Raw genomic sequence first — 24,412 nt, 5'->3', positions numbered from 1 at the left:
GAAAGAATTGTGAGAACACACTGTGCTGTGAAAGTGACCGCGAGCTTTAATGACATTAAATATGCCTGAGTGGAAGCGCATGAAATGCATTGAATTTTAAATTGCATTTTAAGGCACTGAACAACCAATCACACTATTTTTGCGTCCGTGGTGCGCGGGTATAAGCAATATAAGTTCTTGAAGATGCGGATACAATGCAAGAGCCCGTTATTATTATCGCCTGTAGTTTTCGTATATATGACTTTTACTCATGAGTATGTCCATAGAGGAGGCCTGAACTATATACACGCCTGACGATAACCTGCAGCTTTTTGTTTGGCTGAGTCACGGTATTGGGCTGTCGTAGGCGCCAGCTTCCTTTCATGCAGATCAGTCGCCTCGGCCACTTGTTCGCTATTTATTCGATGACCACCCATAGCGACTTTGTAAACGAATTAATGATTGAATCCCGAAAGACTTATAAAACACAGATATTCTGCTGCCGGTTCTAAGAACGCCGTACTTGTAGTTTCAGTGGATGATCCGATAGGTGGAACGTCACTACGCAATTCCAATTTTCTATCTCCTTATTAAAGCTGTTAAGCTTATAAGAAGTTAGAAATACGAATGGTACTATTTTGAGTAGTACTACTGCGATATCCTCCTCTTTTGCTGCTCCCTGCTTTCTTTCATTTAGGTGCGTCTGTCGACTGGGGCATTTGACGGCCGCATGTTTTGTGTCGCTCACGGGTGTCCTGAAACTGAAATTAGCTCTATTGTGCACCGCCTGCGTAAATGCATTCGTTGCTACGAGTATTTCCGTATTTCATAAATAAAATTCACCCAGAAAGAGAAATTAGGACAGAATGTAACGTGTGCGATGGCATCATTGACATCAGACACATGCTGGCGGGCTGTCCCGCGACTCTCGCCGACCCCGATGAAAAATGGCTTTACTGGCACAAGTTCATAACAAGCTCTTCATATCAAGATCAGCTACGGGCTGTCCAGAGGGTCCACGATGACGCCATAAGGCTCGGCCTGGCGGTGCCGACGTGGACGCGGCCCGCCTCGGTCTGAAAAGACCGGGCTTCAGGACGCTAATAAAGTTTTTTGACTGAATGAAGTACGAGTGCGGGAGAATGAGAAAGATGTGGCTCGCTCCGCTCCCATTTAGTCATTGCTGCGCTGTTCTGAAACGACAAGAGCAGAGTGACAGCTGCGCGTAAAAGCGAAACCGGAACCGGCTTCCCTCCTCCCATTCCCACATGATCACGGCGGCGTTGAATCAGCGTCTGTACGGTCAAGTACGGTGCGCAGGCCGAACGCCAGTCGGCGCATTGCGAGGCGACGAGTCCGCGATACGCCTCTCCCATTGGCTGAGCCGGCCCACGCGAGCCAATGGGAGGCTCAGGAAGGCGAAGGCAGCCAACGGTCCATGCCAAATTCTCCCCGCTTCTTTGTTCAACGTACGTACATTCATCAAATCACGAAGACGAAGAACGTACATACATGCGCATATCTAATTTCTCTGGCTGGTGGTGTACGCAAGTGCTAAGAATTCCCCATCATCGTGCCCCCAAGTCATCTGAAGCGGCCCGCGAACTTCCGCCGGCCAATAGCGACCAAGCAAAGGAGGGACCGCGACGGTTTTGTGTCGCCATCATCAACGAGGAAGGGCTACTTTCTACGGAGAACTTCGGTTCATTCGGAGGCCTATCGAAGTGAGTTTGGACGCAAAATTGCTTTTATTTGCTTACGGGGTCGTCGCTCCGGGCGTGTGATCTCCGAGCTGCGTTGTTGCGTAGCTAGCAGGAAATTCAAGCGGCGTTCCGGTTTTTGTTTGGAAGTGTAGTGGAACGCACCCGTTTTTGCTTGCGACCTCAAGGAATGGCGACCTCGCGCGGTCTTCATTTGTGCAGGAAACGGTAGTAGGGGTTTCTGTACTGCGCTATAGTATACATACTTTCCACGGACGTCACATACGAGGGCTTCTGTGCCGCCATGTTCACGTACTGAGCGGAACCGTGGGGACAGAGTGCAAAGCTACTAGGGGACGCGGTTAGGGTTAGACGCAAGTGCTACCGTCCGTATTTCAGTTTCTGCGCACTAGGCTCTACAGAGGAGGTTTCTTAGGGCGTGTTGTAGGCGTTTAACCTAGGCGTGCCGGCATTGTGGAGTGTGGCGGAGTTTGCGCACGGACGGTGGCCACCGGCGCGGTAAAATAGGTAGAGTGGGCATCGACGCCCGATTTGGCGACCGCTGTGTCGGAGAGACAGCTTTCTCGGAGAGACAGCACAGATGTTTCTGTGTGAGCAGTGCCGACCGTAGTGAAGCCTGGGCCGCATATATTGAAAATCTAGCTACCGCAGTTGAACGCAAGTGGCTGAAAGGCTGCCCTTGACGATGACTGACTCAGCACCAGCGCCGCAGGCGCGAGAAAGTCTGTCCGACATACATTCAGAGGCAAAGCTCTGAGTGGTGTGCACAAATCGTGGGGCGCGGTAGTGCTGAACTTAGCGTCACATGTTGGCAGCTGGACGTAATTATATTCATTCAATCGTGTTTTTTAGCAATTGTAACTACGATTATTGGCGGCGCCTCCACGACACCAAAGCGGCAACAAAGACACCAAAGCTAGAATCCGTACTGGTCTGTGGGTTGGGGCTTGCCGACGTCAGTGCGTGTCAGGGGTGTACACCAGATGGCTGTCGCAGATGGCTGTCGCATTAAAAATTGGCTGTCCGCTATCGCGGACAGCCAATTTTTAAGGCGAACACCCCCTGGCACGCTTTGGCCTCCGCGGCCACAACCCACGGGCTGCCCTGCTTTCAGCTTTGATCCCCCTACTACCGCTTGGGCGCCCTGGAGATTCTGCGCCGCCTGCCTTTATTATAATCTAAGGTGCTTTCCTGAGTCCTCCGTTTGCCGGTTACACGTGCCCTCCTGGAGCACTGCTTGCAAAAAATCCAATCTATCATGGCGACGAAAAACGACGTGCGACTTGCATGCAACACCATTCTGAATCTTGCCCCTTCAGACGCAGCAGAAACGCATACCACATGCGCTAAGAAACATCCACGGCACAAAGGTGCTTTGTGGAAGCCGAGAGCTTAAAAGGGTTTTGCCCTGTCCGGGCAGTGATGTCTAGCGCCGTGCTTGGACACGCGGTGTATCCCGTTTGCGACGCTCCATTGCAAAACTGCCTTTATTTTCAAGCATGTTGTTTTTAAGCGAAGCATATTAGTAGAACTCAACCCAGCTCCTCAGGCGCGGCGGTGTCGCCTTCAATACCACGTGACACCGTGACGTCACGACAAAGGAGAAACGGGGCTCCAACTCGCGCCGTCGCTCGCGGCGGCAGCTGCGCTTGCCTCTGCTAGACACTCACGAGGTGAGATGCCTCCAGGAGACAGAGCTGCTCGTTGGAATGAGAAGCGAAGGTTGCGGCGTGCTACAGAGTCTGTTTCTAGGTGGCTTTGCTACGGCGCAGCGACTACGCGCCCCGCATCGGACGCGGTGAGCGTCGAGCAACGCAGCGTTCGGCGCGACAACGAAATGTGCGCCTGAGCAAGCGCCGCACGCCTGAAGGCTGTTTCACATGCTGCGACTGCAACGACGAAAATCGGTGCTGTCGCACGCGTCGCAATGCGATTTTTAGAGGGCTCATTTCACATGATTGCGATTTCATCAATGCAACTGGTGCGACGCCCAGGGTTGCTTACTGCCAGGTTTCGTGGCACACGCTGCATAATTCTTTTATTGTAATGAATAAAACGTTTACAGTATAATGTTCTTGACTTTTCCTGGTTAGAAGCAAATAATATGTACGTTTACTAATTTAAAACGTTAGTTAAGATTTGTCTTGGAGTGCGCGACGGCGGTTTCGGTAGTTCAGTGCGACATGGCGCACGTAAACAGCTGTTCGCAGGTGGTTCTGCGCCGTGTGTTGTCTCATCTGCCTTCTATGACCGTTTCGTTCTGCCTGCGCTACAACAATCTCCAAGATGACCTATCGACCAGTTCGTATTGCTACCCTCACCACATATGCAGTATTCGGAATTCGGCTTCCACGAAGTCGTCGTGTCAGCCCAACAAGATCCTCGCGCTACCCGTGCTCAGCGCCAGCTTCTGAAGAAATGATGCGTGTATATTGCCCGTGATTGCGCATATGTGGTGCCTGCTACTAGCCATATTCTTACGCCAAACGCAACAAGAAGCACCAACCCGAAAGCACGCGTGTGCCACTGAACGAAGCCTCAAATGATCTGTGATTACGACGTGGAATGAAAATTGTGTTGTGAAATTCAACCTTAGCGCTATCCTGGTTCGTCCATCGCCGTGCTTGCGCTGCGAATATATATATGGGAGCCCTCTCTAAATATTTCTAAAGGCGCAAAAGCCGACGCATCAAATGTTTCGAGCAGTTACCGTCACTTTTGTGGAAACCTGTACGTTGTAACATATCATTCTAAAGGACACGCTTCTCGTCCACTTTGTTGTTCTGTGTCTCGCGCTGGCAGTATACTCGGAACTTCTAACAAGAAGACCATATCAATACGCGCTATTCATAAAACAGGATCGTAGGCCTGCGGCATTCGCACTTGCCGTAGAATTTTTCAGCTTTCTGCTCAGCCTCGCACTTCTCTCACGGTTAGCCTGTTTTGTGGAAATAAATATTATTCTTATATTATTAATGTTATTAGATATTATAGTTTCTTCACTGTAATTTATAGCAATCATCCAGGTTTCTTAAGCTAGGCGTGCATTTAACCTGTATTAGATAAACATTGTTACGACATGCTTATGGGAGTCATTTCAAACTAGATTGCTCAGCCAGAGAAAGTACAAATGCAAGTCTCAATGTTTGTTCGAATTTGGTATTCCTAAACAGATTATATTGGCAGAATTTTATGCCTGCTTGCATTTCCAGCAATTCAATGTTCAGAGCTGGAAAAACTGATTCCTTTTCTTGCTGTCGAAAGGCTGCTTCAATGTCGATAGCAAGCTATAATTATTCATTTCAAAAGTTTTAAGCAATGACTATATGTCTAAGCTTATCAATGCGTTTTTGTTCCACGAACACAATTAAGTTTTCTCTCTCCCTCTTTTGACAGCCATGGAATGAAACCGTTCACTTTCATAAGTATCAGGATGGAAACATTCTGGAGTTTGTCCTGAGCATTTGCTTGCATCCTATAGTGTGCATGTTTGTATCAAGTTCTGGTGTTACAATCGCAGTGATCTACACATATTGTTATGTTGCTACAAACAAATTTATTTAACTTTCTTTTCAAATCTACAATGTGGCCATGCAGTTACAACTATATTAATAAGCAAAAAAAAAACTGCAGATTCAGTGTACGTGTTGGAATCTATGCGAAGTGAAGTTTTTGTCAAGTGGTCAATTAAATGCGGTTAAAGTAACTGCGATATATACAATTTGTCTTACTTTCAACAATCCAACATGTCATCTTTTGCAAGGTTTGCTTATGCACCGCATAAGTCACAACCTTAATGTCATGTAATCTTTATGCATTACACTGTTCACAAACCATACCGAAACGCAAATGACAGTTAATGTAGATGCATGCTGCGAGACATCAACACAGTGACATTTGTTGAGCAAGGAATGGTGCGAGGTGTATGCAGATGAATGAATGACGTGCTTATGTACTTATTTATTTATATACCTCGCAGGCTGCAAGGTTGGAGTATTATGCAAGGAGGAATGAAAAAGTTGTTACAAAAGGAAGAAGGGCACAACATTAAGAAAAAAAGCAGTACCAATACATTGCACCAACTAGCCCAACATGTTTTACTGGCACAACATTATACAATACTTAACTAACAATAACAGAAAAAGTTACTGCCCATGCACCCTGTACAGACGGTAAACCTGCGAAGCTGAAATGTGCGGCCTCGGTGTTTATCACTGAGTTAATTCCAATGGTTTATTCAAGTCTTTCTATTTTATTGGTTATGTCTGTGTTTCTTAATGAGGTTATGCACATGTTTGGCTTGGGTTTATCACATTGTTTGTTTGGAATGCCACACATTGCACTTTGCAAGATGCAATGAGTGGTTCATTGTGTTAATCCAGCGGGTCCATCAAAGTCTTTCTGGATTATGTTACGCACTTGTGTTTTGTAATGCATTAATCATAATGTTTATGACTCGGTTATGCACTGTAGTTACGAAGTGACACACCGGATCTGCACATTTCATTTAATTAAATACAGGGACACATTTTCGAACCTCTTGGGAAGTCGGAGAGAGACTGCTGCACGCGCACTCTGCTGCTAGAGAGAAACGACGTCACTATCGGTCTAGCCAATGGCCCACCACACCTTCGCTGCGAGATAATAATGACATCATGATCTTGTCTTAACCCCATCCCTCTCTGTGTCCCTTCCCTGCAATAATACGCAGATAAATGTATGTTTGAAATGCATAAGCATTTCTATGTCTACCCAACACGAAATGTCTCCGTCCATCATGGAAGACGAATTCAATGGCTCCCACCCCCTTAAACAATGGCTCATACCCCTGCACTAGGGTTTTTGGGATCGGACCACGAGTGTTTCGCCTAGGCATACACAGCTTCACTGTAAAAAGAATGAACACCTTTCTGCTAGAGACCAAGACAATCATGAGGTGTATTAACAAATGAAAGTTTATTGAACATGCCGAGTAAATGCTGTTCGACAAGCAATAAATCAAATTTACACAAAAAGCAGAAGCAAGATCTGATGTGTGTCCATACAGATCCCAACAGGAAACGCATCCATCTCCAAAAGTGTAACAGCGACCATGCTGACACAAGATTCTCCCAGTGTCTTTGCATCTACAGCCTCCATAATTTCTCTAGGCAGCCGATCTGCACAGAATGCTAGCTTCCTCTACAATGCATTCACCACATCTGAGCGTGCATTGTAGAGGAAGAAGCTAGCATTCTGTGCAGATCGGCTGCATAGAGAAATTACGGAAGCTGTAGATCTAAAAATGCTGGGTTAATCTTGTCAGCACGGCCTCTGTTAGAAATGGATGCATTTCCTGTCAGGAAATGCACATGAATTTTTGCTTCTCCTTTTTGTGTATGTTCAGTCTATTGCTTGTCAGCGAGCATTAACTCGGTGTGTACATTAAACTTTTGATTGTTAGATCATCTCGGTTTTCTTGTTTGTCCTATGTGTTCTCTGGTGCCAATTACAGCCAGGCTATTCGTCTTTTTTTTTTTAGACTGCAACAAGTCACTTTAATGGCCCTCATGAGACCTTATAAAATCTTTTATTTGGCCAATGTAGCAAGAACGTACAGTGTGAAGCAGTAAGAACAGGTTATGCTAACTTCTAATTAAAAGGTTTATTGTGAAAATGCAATGATCTATAAAGGTTACCACAAAGTAGTACAACAATAACACCTGATAAAGACTAGTGCTTGATGAAACCAAACATAAAAGCAGGAAAGGGAGAAAATGCATATAGATATACAAGTCCAGGGGAAAAAAAAACATTGTGATCACCAAGTGTGCATGTGGCTACCTTCCAGGAAACTCAATTTTTTCCGGATGGCATGGAACTGGAAGAATGTGCTTGCATAAGCAAGCTATCAGTCTGTCTATTGGAATAACAACAGTGTTTCTTGAAAGGTGCTGGCATGCAGGATTGGCAATTGTAATGATTTTTTCCTGCACTTGGAATTTTTCTCTGTTTTCTTTCTGTAGCATTTTTATTTATGTTTGGCTGCATCAAGCACCAATTTTTATCTATCTTTCAAAGATGTCTTTCGTTTTCTGGGGAAAACTTGGGGAAGGCAGGAGATGGAAATTCAAGACGATGAGCAACATGAAAACAAGGTGAAAGTAGGAGCCAACGTTTCCAAACGTGGACCTTGAAGAAGACAAGTCCACTAGTCGAGACGTTGGCTCCTGCTTTCACCTTGTTTTCGTTTTGCTCGTCGTCCTTTCTTTTTCTGGTAATTTGTATAACTCGCCACATTTTTACAAATGAACCGCAGTTGAAAGTTAGTCCTCGTCCATATCTAGTGTCATCCTGTTGATACTGCTTCATGCTATGCACTCTTGCAACATTTGTGTGCATGTGTGTGCACACATGTGGATTTGTATGTGAGATCGGGCCCTTGGGCAGAGGTATCATTCTTCTCCTGTGCAGCCTTATGAATTCATTAACTATAGTGCAACAGAAATGCAATGGACAGGAACGAAGTGAACACACAGAGCGCTTTGTTCTTGTCTGTTGTCTATCTGTTGCACTTTAGTTAATAATGAATACATACAAACTCTAGTTTTCAGTTATTATGTCAGGCTTATAAGCCCGCTTGTGTCCTGGAATATTTGCATGGCTATGTATCCTGTAATTTAATTTCTGGCCATGTGCTTGCAAGTCGCGTGTCAATCTCCTGATTTTCCTGACAATCTTGTGTGATGTGCAGGCCCAGACAGTTTCTGGTGAATCCATGCAGGGTGTTGTGCAGGGTGTAATCTGCACTACAAGTACTGCTTTGATTGCTTTCAGTTCAGCTTTTCTAGGTGTAGGATGACCTGGAATGGTACTCACTTATATGGGGTTTAGTTTTATGTAGTGTCATACTACTGTTACACTGCTATTGCCAGATCAGTGTACTATATGTGCCTTATGTTTGCTTGCATCTTCATGATTAGCAACCTCCCCTGTGGTTTTGGCAGTTGCATATAGTCTCCTGGCCTAATTGTTTACCCCCATATTCCACGGTATGGGCCTGTTGTGTTTCAAGTTCAGGTACTCCCAAGGTTGTGTTTCTGAAGGGAGGGGTAGTCGTCTTTGCATCTCATATGCTAGCTGGCATAGCATCTTGGTACGAGGTTCTGAGCTCTTGAGACAAAGAATTTGTGCTGCAGGCAGCAATTCTACTCTGTCTAGGTGCTTGTTCGTTAGCTCTTTCTCATAGAGGTCTTCAAGCATGGTACAGTTGGAAAGACCTGTTATTACTACCCGATGCCTGTATTCGATGAGTTGTCTTTTTTGTGTGCTGCAGGCAATTCATACCGTACCATACCTTGGACACAAGCAAAGCATCTGCGATTTTCTACAGTATCCACTCGTCCACCCCCATTATTTTGAGATTATTCTTTTCACCAGGTGTGGAAGTTGCGTCCAGGCATTGCATAATTGTTTCACCCACGTGCTGGCTCTGCCGTCATGGGCTTACACTAGCTGAGGATTTGTGGACGTTGACTTGCGGGCATACTTGTCCAGCTATGTGGATCACAATGTGCAATCTGGGGTAGTTCTTGATTCTAGTCTTTCTTTTTTTCCGACGTCGATATGAGCTGACTTATCAGAAAGCGAGAGGCCAGACTGGCCAAGAAAGTCTGCAGTGTTGTCGAGGGCTTGTTGCATCATTCTTGATTTCTGTATAAGATAGCTTTCACATAGACTGTAATACACCATAGGCTGTAGTGTTTCTTGTAGTATGCCCGTGTTGTTGGTGTGTGTGGGCCAAATGTACCTCCAACTTTGATCTGGAATTTTCTGTCTTGCAGAAAGTTACTGTTTAAGTGCTGTACCAGAAATTTTTTTTGCTCATCGTTCCTCTTATTAGAGCAGCATAAGGTACTGCTGTTAAAGGCCTCTTCACTCTTTCATAAGCGGTATTACACAATGTCCTGCGATAAAGTTTCTGCTGCTTATGGCCCACTCATAACTGCCAGAAGGGACAACTCTTGAAAAAGGTTTGCTTTGTGCTATGTGTGCGACGTAGTATGAGCATTCATGCCTTGACATTTATACATCTGTAGAACCAGCTTCCTGACACAGTACTTGCTATACTTGATCATGCTTATTTGTGCAGTGCTGTTGAACAATACATATTGATGCAATGAATATTTACACACTCGAATTATCACGAAAGATGGCTGTTTTACAATTCTGCCCTCTGCTTTCTATTGCTTTTTTATTGGTGTTATATTTTGCATAAGCATGCCCCCCTATGCAATAGTATTTTGAAGTCTAAGGGTTCAATAAAAGGTGATGAACTAAAGCTAAGTGCAAGAGCTTTTTTTTTTTATTTTTCACCTACGACTCCCATCGAAATGCGACTTCCATGGCTGGCAAATCAACCCCTCACCTTGTGTTAGCAGCAGAATGCTATAGACACAGTGGCAGGTGAACAAATTGAAGAACAATATTTCTGTCTATTATTTTTTTTCTTGCCTGTATGCAAGTAAAGTTTGGAATAAATTTGTCATTGCAAAAAAAGCCCAGTTTGTGGTCCTTTATCGAATAAACCACATATTGTGTATTGTTGAAATGCAGAAATTTGTTCTAAGATCCTCGGGTGATATATGTTCTTGCAAGTAGCATGGTATTTCATTACTTACAAAGATAGTAATCGCAGCGGATATCGTTATATGGGTTTACACACTAATATATGTGATCACAAACTTATTAGAAACATGTAAGGCATGAATGTTTCTGCACATTTGATCAGCTGTGAACGTGCAAGAACTGCTTGTACCGGCCGACTTCACTGCACAGTTTTGATTTACTTTTCTTCAGCGTGTCGTTTTATACTGTTTTATCCCCACAAGAACAGGCCGTTTGCCTGCTTTTTGCATTGTTGCACCAGTTCTACATGATTGTGCAGGAGGGTACGTTGTCACTGTGCCACTATAGCAAGCAATTTACTTAATCTACTAGCTGTACAGTTAATTACCTTGCAGAGCAACTGTTCATACAGATGCAATAAGGATACAAAGTCCGCAACATAGTCGATGTTTATTGGTTTTTGTGCAAGAAAAAAAAAAATTCTCCAGAGAAGAGGTGCAACTTAACGTGCATGTAATAGTTTATTCGAGCCACGGATTTAATGCTATCGTAGCAAATTCATTACGATAGCCTACACTTTTGCTCTGTCAAATTTAATAAGAGGCAAGATGAGCTTTCAAGATGCATCGGGAAATTCATGCTTGAAAACCGACAAGAAAATGCAACTGAACGGTACCGCGTTCAGTGCAACGTTGAAATTTCGGGTACTTTGCTGTCTTGTCATTTGCCCTTGCCGAGGTTGAAATAATTCAAACTGCTCCGTAAGCGCGATTTTTCTATGCTACTCAACAAAACATTGTAGCAACCTCGTCGTCTGCTGGGGATCGAACATCTCTAGCTAGCACTGACAACTCGCAAAGGCGCACGAAGCAAACGTGAAAATGCACTTCATTTGCTGTGTAGCGTGTCAACAAACGCATAGCAATAGGAGAATGCAATCTGTACAAGTTTTTTATTCTCCCTTAATTCGCGCACGTACCTAATTCGACGATCCACGTTTCCGCGATTGCACTTGTCGTGCGAGACGCCATCAAAACAAACCGGCGAAATAGCTCCGTTGACAGCTCTCCGCGCAATTTCGACGGAAAATCGCAGCGATCGGTGCGACGGTGCGACTGTTCGACCAACCGGTTGGTCGCAGCCGAAAATCGGGGGGACGGCACTGCGACTGCGATTTTCATCGCAAACGACGGAAATCGCACTTCCGGTGCGACGAAAATCGCATCATGTGAAACAGGCTTGAGCCGACGACACCGGCTTTTCTGCGACACGAGCTCCTTAACGCTGTCGCGTTAAAATAAAGGCTAGTATGCTTCGCATCCTGGGCTTAACCTTAGCTAAGCCACATCCAAATTTTTCCTTGCGAACGCGCGCGCGCGTTTGTGTGTGTGTGCGTGTGTGTGTGTGTGGCCTTAGCCGTAGCTGTTTCAACTGCTTGTTCTGTTCGCCGGCATGTTTTTTTTTGTATGCGTGTATTAAACGGCAGTATAGTTTGCTGAATTAGAACAGTTCGTTTCGACGCAGGAGTTTGTAGGGTCAGCTTTGCATACACTCGAGCCGCTCTTCACTTGAATAGAATCGTTTCGGACTAGCCTCTTCTAAAAGTCATGCTGATATCAGTACCCATCGGCGGTGTGAGAGTAATTACACGGGCGGTCTGGGCGTAGCAGTATTGGTTTGATTCTTCCTCAAACAGTGCGCGGGTTCGTTGCCATACGCGTCTCTTAACTATAGAGCACGTACGCTGCATCATTGATTTTATTGTTTGGCTGCTTGTCTTATTCTGAATTTTTTTTTTCATTTTTCGTCCTCAAATCGCTGTAACATAAGGGATGTAGTTCACGTATCGCAGTATTTACTTATATGTCAATGTATGCCAATCCAACTGAGCTGTTTTGGTCTGCTAATGTGGGTTTTGAAAAGTGTTCTATATTTAAGAAGCGAAAAATGTTTGTCAAGATGATTGATATAGGAAAGGGAGAGGTGGGTTGACAGAGAAGTGATAGGAGGTGGCCGAACAATATTGTCACAATCTGTGCCACCCGTCTAAAGTGAGTGTCTTAGCGGAAGGGAAAGCTTGTCATCAAACGGGCAGCACGTGATCGAGGAGTGCGTGTTTATTGTGAAGACTTAGTAGGTTAGTTGATTGAAAAGAAAAAAAAATATTTAAACTCTGGCTAAAGTTAGCTGGGTCGCCCTGCATAAAAAAAAGTGTGTGAATCAGAGAGCGAGTTGTTTTTCAAGAAGTGCATGAACTTTTTTGAAATAAAACCTTGCGGTAGCCATAGAGACCTCTGTCCTGAAGTCACACACACACACACACACATATATATGTGTGTGTGTGTGTGTGTGTGTGTGTGTGTGTGTGTACACTGTGTGTACGTGCTTAAGGTAACTTGAACTACAGAAGTATCTATTTGGTGAATAGGGGGCGCCCAACTGGTAGGTAAAGGGCCCCTCACCAGGCTCGAAAACAAATTTTGCTTATTCGCTGGAAGTCGTTACGTGTCCTCTAAGGAGCGTTATAGCCGAGAATAACAGCCGAGATAGAAATATTTCACTGCCGCGAACCCACGATTTCAGCAGGCGGGCTCCACTGCCAAGCAAGACGCTCTCTCCACTCGCCACGTCTAGCCTACGCAAGCGAAATTCCTTCCCTACGTTCTCCCATACCGGACCTCGAGGATCGCGTGACGCATACGTCATAGGCCCCGCCTTCCTTTTTTTTTATTCTCCTCGGTTTCTTTTTTTTTTTTTTGCGCTACGCTTTTCCGCCGACGGCGTCGCGCGCGAGCAGTTGTCTCGTTCGCGTAGCGCACGATTTTGCGCGCTGTGCACAAGGAAACGTGACCAGCGGTATAATTCAGTGCTACACGAATACCGAGGCAGAACAAGCAGATCGCAGGGCGTGATCACGTGGTAGAACACGGTAGAAAATGGCATAGTTTCGGTACCTGCGCACGTGACCACACGACCGTGGGAACAACCAGATTGAGCGGTAGTACATCTCTCTTGCTTCGGTGCGAAATAAAACAAAAAGACGCGGACATTCAGTTTGTGTGTTTTGTTATTTCTCTAAACTTCAATTCGTCAGTTCAAGCAACAGATCGCACAGATAACATATGTTGTCTTGAATAATTATCGCAGTCACGTGTCACCACGAGCGACGTCACACTGCGGACTCGACTAAGTAGGCGCAGGAGCCCGACTACGTCACCGTCCCTCTCCGGGCGGATTCGCCGCGAGTGAAGATACGAAAGGCGGTCGGATGCTCTGCGCTTGTCAGCTCAAAATGGCCAGACCTGGTGAGGGGCCCTTTAAGTGAAAGGGGCCCTCCCCCCCTACTCTCGGAAGTGCAGGAGGGGCCCGGCCACGCAACTTGAACTACAGGCGTATCTAAATGCTGGGCAGAGGTAAAAAAATGCAGCAGCTTTATCAGTAACTGAAGGTACTGTACCTCAGGTTGAAAGGTAAGAATGATGAATGGCACATGGCGGAGAACAGTCTTACATGAGTGCAGACACACTTTGCATGTGTAAAAAAATAGGCTCGAGGTCGCGGTTTCGACCACAGCCCAGGCTACCGAACTTCAAAGGGGGCAAAATGCAAAAACGCTCGTGGTACCTTGATTTAAGTGCACGTTAGAGAACTCCAGGTGGTTAAAATATTTCGAAGTTTCTCACTACACCTAATAATCACATCATAGTATTTCGGACGAAAAACCAATTTATTTTTTAATAAGTGAAAATCAATAAATAGCAAGGCACAATGTGCGACCTCTAAACACTGATCAAAGAACACCGTCATGCATCCATGTAGCCTAAAGTGCAGGCCCGTGCGTTTAGCTTGTGAACATTTTCAGTGTGTAGTATATACTATAGTATTTCCTGCCTATATAAGTATTGTGCCTAAATGTGTTACTGAAGAACACATTTGGCTTAATTACGTTCTGTTATGCAGCGACCCATAGATGAGCACAGCAGTTTCAGAAAGACTAGCATAATCGCATATCTCGCCAAAAGACACTGAATGTTTATTGCCAAAACACATAGCTGTCGCTTGAGCAAAACCAGAGGAAGACAGCCTGGAAAACGAGATGTCGTTCAAGGCAGGTCCCCAATACCTTCTCCTCGGGAGCCTGACGCCACAGGAGGGGATGCACATGAGAGCTTTGACAAAGTAAAGCTCAAGTTTTATGTGTCTGATAAAGGCGAAAACATGTAGGTGCAAGTTTACAACTGCGCCGGTTTTACTTCCACATTCTATCCCTCTCGTTATACCTGGTTGGTATAATCAGTGCAATAAACCTGTGAATTCCTAGCGTTTGGATGCTCAGTTCATGCGATTATTCGAAATGACACATTGGTTTTGAGCAGCCTTCTAATCACCTTGATAAAATGACTTAGACGGCAAACGCCTAGTGCGTCAGAAAATTTCCTGAAGACTGTTTCACACAAAGAAACAAATTTAAGCATCATGGCTTTGATGAACGAGGTTCTTGTCGTCTTTTTTTTTTTTTGCGTACATGCGCCTTGTCGTGGTCATCGAGTCTCCTTGTTCACATGGGTCTGGCCACGCCACAGCACACCTGCTTACTCAGCAAGCTCATGCTTACTACAATTTATATTGCTCTTGAAGCTTCTAGCCTTACTTCGCATACTAATCCTGTGCGTTGCTATCGCATTCATTGATTCGCCCTTGCTGCGAAACTTACTTTTTCTATAGGTACCCAAAGTCTGGGCATTTTACTTGCATTGGCAACATGGAACTGTGACGCAGGAGAATGACTCTCCTTGTATACGACCTTTTGTAAAATCGTAGCATCGAAGCTCCAAGTAGCAGTAGTGTGTGGCATACACTGCTATACGGATCGCTGAAAGGGACGCTGCGAGATCAGACATTAACCGAGCACATCATTCCTTGGGCTTAGCATTAACCGAGCACGTCATTCCTTGGGCTTAGCAGAACAATGCTGCGCTTCTTCCAATTTACCTTTTTCACTTGCGCTCCCGCAGCTCTGCCCTAGAAAGTTAACACTATGGTGGATGGCGCTTGCTGTGATAAAAGGGGGGCGCAGAGGAGGAGGAAAATGTTGGTACTTTGGAAAGAAAGCATGCACACCTAAAAATTTCAGTGTGTTCCCGTTTCATTAGATGCTCACCATTTTTTTATTGTTTTTTTTTTTTTCAGATGGCGGATACTGTTCTTGAGATGTCCGTGGCTGTGCCAGGACATCGAAGTGTAACCATACAACGCCTCACAGAGCTCGACAACCTCTACCGAGGCCAGGGCGTATGTGACTTTCTGTTATTACGAATACTTTTTTGTCCTCAGAAGCTGTTAGCGTATCTGGTAATATATACCTGCATTTTCGTAAAGTTTATGAATTCGGTTTCGTTCTACATATTGATAAATGTTGCGTCAAATCCTACAAAAGATATATTCGGCAGAGACACTGAAGACTGCTTACTTGGGCGAATATGAAAGTATTTACCATTCGTAGACCTCAGAACGTCTTGAACGCACGTACTAGGCACATATTTAGTCAGCCAGAACCGTGGAGCCACCGTGGCTTCGAGGAAGCGTCCTCGTGCTGCACCTCGAAGGTGTAGGTTCGATTCCCACCCAGACCAGAATGTACCTATTTCCTCTTCAAAGCGAATAATTTATTTGTTTACAGGAACCATCTCTGAGAAATTTGACGTCACTCCGAGCATTTCTGATGTGTTTTTACTGATTGAGTCGACGGCCATTTTTGTTACCCTCTTCCGGTCACGCCGGCGGTTTTTCTTGTAATGGGGCATAGAATGCGTTCACATTAAAATCTTTCTGCGCAAATGTTGCCCTCGTAGGTCCTTGAAGAAATTCTTGAAAATTTTCTCATGCTGAAATAGCACTATTGGAATATAAACCCTTAGAGCATGCTTATTGAGAAGAGTTCCTACAGCATGCAAAATTAGCTGCAGCAATGTAGCTGAACGAATGGTTAACGAAAACGCCTATCGCCCCTTTGCCATGCCCCCTTTTTTTTTTCTGATAACAATTTATTTCGTACTAGAAGCTATGTCACTGAAAAAGTCACTGCTAACCTCAAAATAATCTGCTTGTCAATCACTGCTCTTCCAAGTTTTAACGCGACAGCGTTGAGGGACCCGTGCTGCACAAAATCCGGTGGTGGCATTCCGCGTCGGCGGCCAGCGTCGGACTTCGTTCTCGGATTGTAATTTAAATATACGAGTAAGTATATTTCTGTTACGTGAAAACTCAAACCCCTTTCCTAGCGTTTCTACCATTCATATACCGGCGACGGCGTCTGCCATTTGCGCGTGCCGGTGCTGGAATATCTCGGGAGTTCACAGAGCGACGCGCCTGCTTGCAGATGGCGCTCGCCTCCGCCCCATCGTAGCCCACGCAAGAGGTCGCATTTCTAACAGAAAACCCATCTTCGTGTAAAGCGTTCGCTGCGAACAATTTCCCGGCAAACATCATGGTTACATACGTTCCAGTTGCCAGGAAGCGTGAGAAGCAGGCAGGGATCTTTGAATGCTGTCGCGTTTGACTCCTAAAGGCGAAGCTTAAGCGTCATCCAAATTGTAAAGGAATATTATAGTTAATAAAGTGCGCATGTGACAGTGTTCCATTCTTAATAAATATCAAGGACTTTATTGCTTTTACCAATCAGTCTTACGGCTAGTGCGTAATCGTTTGTATGTTTTACATAATGAATATTATGAAAGGCCCAAAATGTATACCATATACATATACCTGACATATACCACCTGACCTGAGTTGGCGTTAAAGAAGCTCATTAAAGGGACACTAAAGGTTACTATGAAGTCAAGTTAGAGTGATAAAGCAATGCTCTAGAACGTCCAAGGCGTCAATATAATCGCGAACAGAGCTTTAGTAACCGAGAAATTGAGGTAAATGCGTGATACGATTTGAGACCTCCCAGCGACATTCCGGTACTAACCCGATGACTAAGGCATTCCTCATCATAATTTGTCACTAGTACTCAACTACTCGTATTAAAAAGATCATTTTGTTAGGTTATAAGACGGAAGAGAATGCTACTTGTCTACTTCTGTTCGATTCTAATAACAAATAACATTTTGACGTAGTAGTATGGGTGGTCGAAAGGCTTCGTTTTCGCTCGACTCTGCGCGCTCGACCCTGCGTTACGCGCTGTGGAGTTTCAGTTGTTTCGTTATCGCTTCGTGCTGCGTTGGTTCTGCTTGCTCGCGAAACTTGCATTTGGAACAAACAGCGAGAATACCACATCGTTGTGATGTGGGATGCGCGAACGGTCCGCGGAACTTGGCCAAGGCCAGTTGCAGCGGCGAAGCCAACGTTGCTTATCACTGTGTGCCAACGAGTGAACCTCTCCTATCGAAGTTCTTGAGTGCTGTACCTCTGCCACAGCACGTTGGCAAAGAGCTGAAAAATCACATAGTGTGCTCGCTGCACTTTCGTCCAGAGGATTACGAGTTCAACGCCGACTTACTGAAGTGTGAAGTGCCTTTCAAAGCAATGCTTTCCCGTAGTGTTGTTCCGTCGGTCTTGCCTGCATTCTCCGAAGCGTAAGAACAACTGCAGGTCGAAGACGGGGCGGTGAGTGCAGCATTTGGTTTTCATGAAGGAAAAGCTACAAATGTGCGAATATGTACAGCCATGACATACAGTTGCCGTCATAGTAGTACGCAACGATGCCGGCAGAGCGAGCCCTCAGCAGCAGGTCACGTTCATCAGTGCTTAAATCGCTAAAGTCGAGCCCAGCATCGCTAGCCTATGTGTCATTGTAAGGGTCGTCCATTGCAACGATCGTCAAAGTTGGCGTCATAAAATAAAGAACCAGCTTATCATCGCGCGCTCTCCCTTCCGCTAGCCACCATAGTTCCACTTTCGCGCTGCTGTCGGCTCTGTCTTGGCTCTGTTTCCGGCCGCGCGTTTGCGTTTAGCGCAGAAAAGCCGTAGCACTGTCTGCGGGTGCCGTTTTACTCACCGACGGCGCAACGTCACTGTGAGACCACGACGTCACCACTCCTCGGTCTGAAAGCGGGCGATTTGAACTGCGCTAGAGGTACACGGGCGCTTCAGAATGCACTTTCTCTTAAAGTAAGTCTCTTCGAATGAAACAAGCGTTTCGAGGTTTCTAGGATGGTATTTCAGCAGTGCACGTTGACTTAATATTAACCTTTAGTGTCCCTTTAAGGAGCAGCACATCCAATGTCACATACCCACTGACTCAAGTTCGTCCAACAGTTGGTTTTAAACTCAGTTCCCCGACAGCAGGCCGATTCCCTACCCATGTGACCGTGGACTACCCAGTGACCCAAGTTGGCAAAAAAGTCGGGCGCAGACATACGTACGTATGTATGTATGTATGTATGTATGTGTACAGGAGTGCACACATCAAGCGCAAACAAGTGTACAGGAGATGCCATATTGGTCCGACTCCTCTTCAGGCTCTTGACCATGCAACATCTCTTGGAGTAGAACTCGACAATTACTTTAAATTTACAACTCGCATATCTTTATTAACCCGTAAAGCGGCATATGGTGTCAGAACACTAATCAAAATCTGCCCCTATTTTCCTGTGTGTATATTAATTTCACTCTACTACGCATTTCTTGACAGCCACATCTCTTAGTGCATTTCTTCTTGGTGCAATACCTACGTAACTCACTTGGCGCCCTGGGCTGCAGCACACACAAAACCAAGCTTTGAGAATAATCGCTTAGAGCCATTTTTTTTTGTAGTACTCTGCCATTACTCCGTACGTATAATATTTTGTCAGTAGTGGATTTAAATAAATGTTCTCTTGGTATCTTCACGTATAAATTTTGTCTAAGAGAATTACCAATTTTGTTGATAGCAAAAAACGAAACCCCACATTTCACTGGCACTTGATTTTCACACCATAATAACTGCCTGCTATCAAAATACTAACTATAGGCAAACTTACTGCAAACTTTTCGGCAACATCAATATGGAATTCACTACCGCCCTCCATTTAATCATCTCCTTGCATTTATTTTTTAAGAGGAAACTTCGTCACCACTTGTTGGGAAAGTGATTTTGTTTATTTTACGCTTCTCTTTGTAGAATAGTGTGTTCTCTATGTATATATTTATTATGTGTGTTATATGCCTATTATATCCTCTATGTGGATCTGCCTTTTGTGTTCATACTTTGTTGTTATTACCATGACTTGACTTTTTTTGTTAATACTTGTTTTGTTTTCATAGGATTGCTACTGTTGGTAAACGCATTAAGTTTACTTTTTCTATGTATTTATTGTTGGAGGTCCCTCCCCAGTCTTTGACTATGGGACCTCCTAGAGTTAGTTTTTTTGTACAAAATTTCAATCACATCAATAAACTGAAACTAAACTTAACCGGACTTAAACTTGTTTAGAGCCGTTTTCATGCATGGTGAGGGGCGATGGCCTGTCCAGATAAACCGGCGTTTAGTCAGCATTGCCGATTTGCCCTAACTGGAAGTTCTTCGACTTGCGCAGCGAAGTAACGCGGCGCTGGAAAGCCACAAGCAGCTTTTCGAATGATTTGGGCAGCTTTTGCGAAAGGCGTAGGGAAAATCCAGCACAGCACATGTAGCGATAAATCCAGTACTTGCTCGCTTTGATGGCAGAGCTCAATAGCCCTTTTTTTCTTGCAAGCTCCTTAGCTTTTTCCTGCATAAGCTTCACGCTCACAGCTAGATGCGCGGCACGCTGTTGCCATATGAACTCCGTCAGGGCAAGTTCGGTTTCCGGGAATGTCCCACTCTTCGGGCCGCAAAAGCTTCTCTACACACGAAAAGGGCTTCCTTCTGTCGACGCCACCTGCGAACGCTTGCCTCGTTGATACCAAACTGCCTTCCGGCCACACTGTTGCTGACGTCCTGTGCGGCTGAAATAACCGTTCTCTTGAAAGCAGCCGAGTGCTGTTTTCGTGGTCCGGCATTTTGGTCCTTCAATGCGGAATAAAAAAGATGCACTTCGCGAAGCGTAGTTTGCACGTGTGCTACCAAGGTGCAATAAAGGAGCAATGAAGAAACTATGCTGTAGCCACGCAGCAATAACGAAACCAAAACTTCTTAACCCCAATTTCTGACAGAAATTTTTTTTTTTTTGATCCGCATATAGTACGAGGCGAAAATTTGGGACGCTAATAATAAGGCAGGAAACCTCGTATTATATGCGCTATCTTAACGGTATGCAGAAGACAAAGATAGGCAAAGTGCTTTACTTTATCAAAACAAAAAATTAAGTAGGCAGGCCGTAACCACTACGTGTCTACGATCCACGTAGTGATGGTTCCCCATCTGTGCCGTATGTGCGTTTATCAGAGACGTTCAGCACTCCGAACATCGAAAAATCGCAAGCACGAAGGGTCCAATGGCCTGTCTGCCACAACTGCGAATTCGCAAGTGCGAAAACGCACTCAAATTAGCACTATGTAAAACGGGCTTAAGAAATTCTAAGAACACGCTATTAACTGACTAATTACACAGGAGATTGACTATTGCGAAACGCTTTCCGCATATTCGACGAGCTGGCAACGGAATCGAACTTTCCGCTTCAAGCGTGGCAGTCCATTGCGTGCGACATCTTTCATGAACAGGAAACCTCGAACAGGAAAACGTGAGCCCTCGGGGACTTTCGGCGCAACCCGCTAGTCGGCATACTGCGTTTCTTTCGTTGCAAAACTGTGAATCCCACGCGCACCTATGAAAACCCGGCGGCTATAGGAAGTGGGTGCGGGCTCGGCGGCAGAGCACGTGGCTACCGTCTTAAAGTCGCTGCCAACGGCAGCGCCACCGCATCTTCCTGCCATAGAGCCGGGGTGTAGGTACCCTGGGAGTATCGACGAACACACCCTACTCGCACACCTCCTGTGGGTGTTTTCATTGTTCTTTCAATGATCGAAAGCCTCGGCTTTCGCGGACGTCAAAATTACTTCATTAATCAAGTAGCCCTAATTTTATGCCATTTCGCTATGTTCCCTACAATGCTCACACATGTTAGATATTGCTAAGATGGGCATTTACTGAGGACATCTTGTCGTAAGATGTCAGAATGCTAAATGAAAGACTTCTTTTACAGCTCCATTTTTTGTTCGAGGACGAAAGGAGGCTGCTGGTGCAGGTCGAGAAAGAGACACAAGTCGCCCATCTTCTCAGGGGCGTGCAGCCGGTTACCGCGGAGGTAGCCCCCACGCGCCGGCACACGTAAGAGATTTCTCTTGATTCAAAATTTTAGCTGGCATAGAATGTGCATGTGCAACAGAAGTGCTACACAAAATTACAAATGCAGTCACTTATCTTGTTGCCTTAGTGGGTTGGGGGAAATGGGATGCAAAAAGCAGTGTTCCTGTGAAAAGTCCACTACTATACAAACCCGAATGCAATACAACAGGTAATTTTAAGAGCGCAGGAACAAGAAAAGAAGGAAGCAATGTTTTGTCAGCTTATGATATATCACACCAATACTTACAGTGCTTAGGACTTTTTCTTTAATGGCATGCTTCCTGATCGTTCACCCTATGTTCTCTGACATCGCGCTGCCGGAGGCACACACAGGTGTGCTCTCCTCTGCAGACAAAGCGTTTGATATTCTGCACCTAAAGGCACGCATGACCAACTGCGCTTACATAAAATAAAATAAGTAATCCAGTGCCTACTGGTCCTGCGCCGCTCTAAATCGGAAACGCTCCAGATGCTGAGGGGCCTAATTTTTGTTCGTCATTAATTTACAGTTGGCTGAAGGTGCATATTGTGTTCGATGAAGTTTCTGCATTGTTCCAACTACATATTGGTAACCAAACTCTGTTCAGTAGCAAAGCCTTTGGCCTCGGTTCCCTTTCTTTCTTGAAAATAAACTTCAAACAAATGCAATCTGGTTCCCACGAATGGGTACATACTGTCTGTAGGGAGCATGTGCCCAGTCGAGCCTGTTGAAGGCATTTTGTCCGTGCTCCTATACATTCTGTGATGTTTGAATAAAGTTTGTGTGATTGTTTGTTAATAGTACGTCTCCAAACGGCCAGGCAACGGTGGTTTAGCAATTTTGATTTGATCACTACATAGCCCAGACATTTAAAAAATTTGCCAGCATATCACTCCCTACTATAACACTATTATCTCATAAATTAAGCTATGTAATCATTTTAGTTGTTTTCAAAACGCCATGAAATTTGAATATATAATGGTTGCAACTGCTTCTAGTTAAACAGACAGCTTTGCTATAAAATCCAGAATAAGGAACTAGATTTGGCTACCATAAAAGGGGCCCTGAACCACTTTTTATGAAAGTTGAGAAATGCACTTGCAGTTAAAATGTCGTATTTCAGAAATTCTTGGCCACAAAACATACTTCCATGCATTCAGCAGAAGCGGAGTTATTGGCAACCAAAACACAGTTCGCGGTGTTTCAGCTCCTTCAATGACTTGCGCTGTGAAGTCTACGCCGTAGCAGGGTGTGCGCACAACGCTTCACCTACTGAACGTCACCACCCTGGCGCGCAGTTCAAATTCGATTTGGACGTTCACGTCAGTGTCACTATTTTCAATTTTGGCGGCTGGGACACGTCAAACATGGTTGTCCTCAGGGAGCCGCAGTGCGCTGGGCGAATGGACTCTGCGCGGTATCAACGCTACACAGCAAACTGCAGCTACATGTAACTGTGGTGCGTATGCGCAGCGTTTGCTTTGGGCTCTACAGGGCCTGAGTGCACGCTCGGTCTTGTATGTTCCGGTCTGATTGCCACGTGGTGGAAGCCGGCATTCACTGGCACTTGACTGACGGATGGTAGCTACATCCAACTTGTGCATTTTGAAGCGCTTTCCATAGCTCTGCACAAAGCGAAGTCGGCCAGCGGATCTAACCAGGAGTGAGCGTGCGCTGGAAAAGAGTGCGTGTTGTCTGACCTTGACTTTCGCATGGTTCGCAGTGTCCATAATCAATAGAAGTTAGCGAGACCCGGTGGCTATGATATCGATAAGCGGGGTGTTCAAAGTTCAATTTCTTCGCGAGAAGCCACATCCGAGCGCGAGCAGGAGATAGTCAACTTCTTCCAGAAGTACGTAATTATTATCGAAATTCGAAAGCAGATTTTTGCTTACTTCAGCCTGTTTAATTAACAAAATCCGTTAAGAAACCTATTCAGGAACAGTAAGAAGTGCACATCTCCACACACGCTTGCTCGATGTCGGCTACTGTTCAGTAGCACTCACGTATAGGAATTTGCTACACTACGAAATAAAGCATACAGAGTGGAGTGAGGAGCGGGCTTATGTTGAACAGAGAAAATTTGAGAAAAAAGTGACTTCGCTTGCGAGCTCCACGCACCGCGCACAACTGCAAAATTTGGCTGTGATGTTTTCAGCTGCGTATGCTATTCGCGGACTGTGGCTTGTCTATACGAGTCAAGTCCAAGAGGTGGTTCAGGACCCCTTTAACTGAGTCTATTTTATACCGAAAAAACAAATCTGATCATGTGCTGTGCTTTACATTTTCTGCTAGGAAAGGTTGGCAATCCTTGTGAATAAAAGCTCCTGAATTAAAAAAAAAAACATTGCAATTTCTAGGCCTCACACAGAAGACCATGGCAATGGACATCACATGGCACACCGAAGTCATGAGGATGGGTGATTTCATCACGAACAACCACACTTCCATCGTCACCATTCTCTTCAGGGGGCTCGACACCATCTTTGCCAAGCAGCTGGTGCAGTTCGTGTTATCGAAATTGTAATAAATTCATTTATGTTTTCTGTGAAATTTATTTACAGTGACTGCTTCGCAGCTTCTTCACTCATTCAAGTAGTCCGAGGGAGGACCAAGAAAAAAAAGAAACAATATATTTAGGTAGTACAACACAAATGTTCAAACAGCTGTCCCTGTGGTTATGTGTTTGCACAAACTACTCCTGCAAAGTGCATATTTTATAAAACAATTCCAACACGCAAGAGGCATCACACGCTGTTGCCAGCAAGTCAACGCTACACTTTGTGATTGTGTCTAAGGCTAGATCAATGAACACTTACACATGCAGTAGCCTACTACTTTGAAAACACTGTCAGGTTGGGTGCTTGAAGCCTT

General features: G+C 45.0%; 1 long non-coding RNA gene across 2 annotated transcripts; it reads left to right on the top strand.

Moving 5' to 3' along the window:
• Positions 1–1,321: 1,321 nt before the first annotated feature.
• Positions 1,322–24,095, top strand: LOC135899063 (uncharacterized). 2 transcript variants are annotated; one of them, XR_010563522.1, is made up of 5 exons: positions 1,322–1,703; positions 13,455–13,612; positions 15,498–15,599; positions 21,416–21,540; positions 23,899–24,095. It is a non-coding gene; the product is annotated as an uncharacterized lncRNA (long non-coding RNA). The 2 variants fall into 2 exon arrangements; XR_010563523.2 differs by lacking the exon at positions 13,455–13,612 and having other exon boundaries at positions 1,328–1,703.
• The last annotated feature ends 317 nt before the right edge of the window (positions 24,096–24,412 follow it).

This window comes from Dermacentor albipictus, chromosome 7 (genome assembly GCF_038994185.2).
Source record: "Dermacentor albipictus isolate Rhodes 1998 colony chromosome 7, USDA_Dalb.pri_finalv2, whole genome shotgun sequence".
NCBI classification, from domain to species: domain Eukaryota; kingdom Metazoa; phylum Arthropoda; class Arachnida; order Ixodida; family Ixodidae; genus Dermacentor; species Dermacentor albipictus.
The sequence above is the reverse complement of the archived record's forward strand: the minus strand, read 5'-3'. Positions and strand labels throughout refer to the sequence as shown.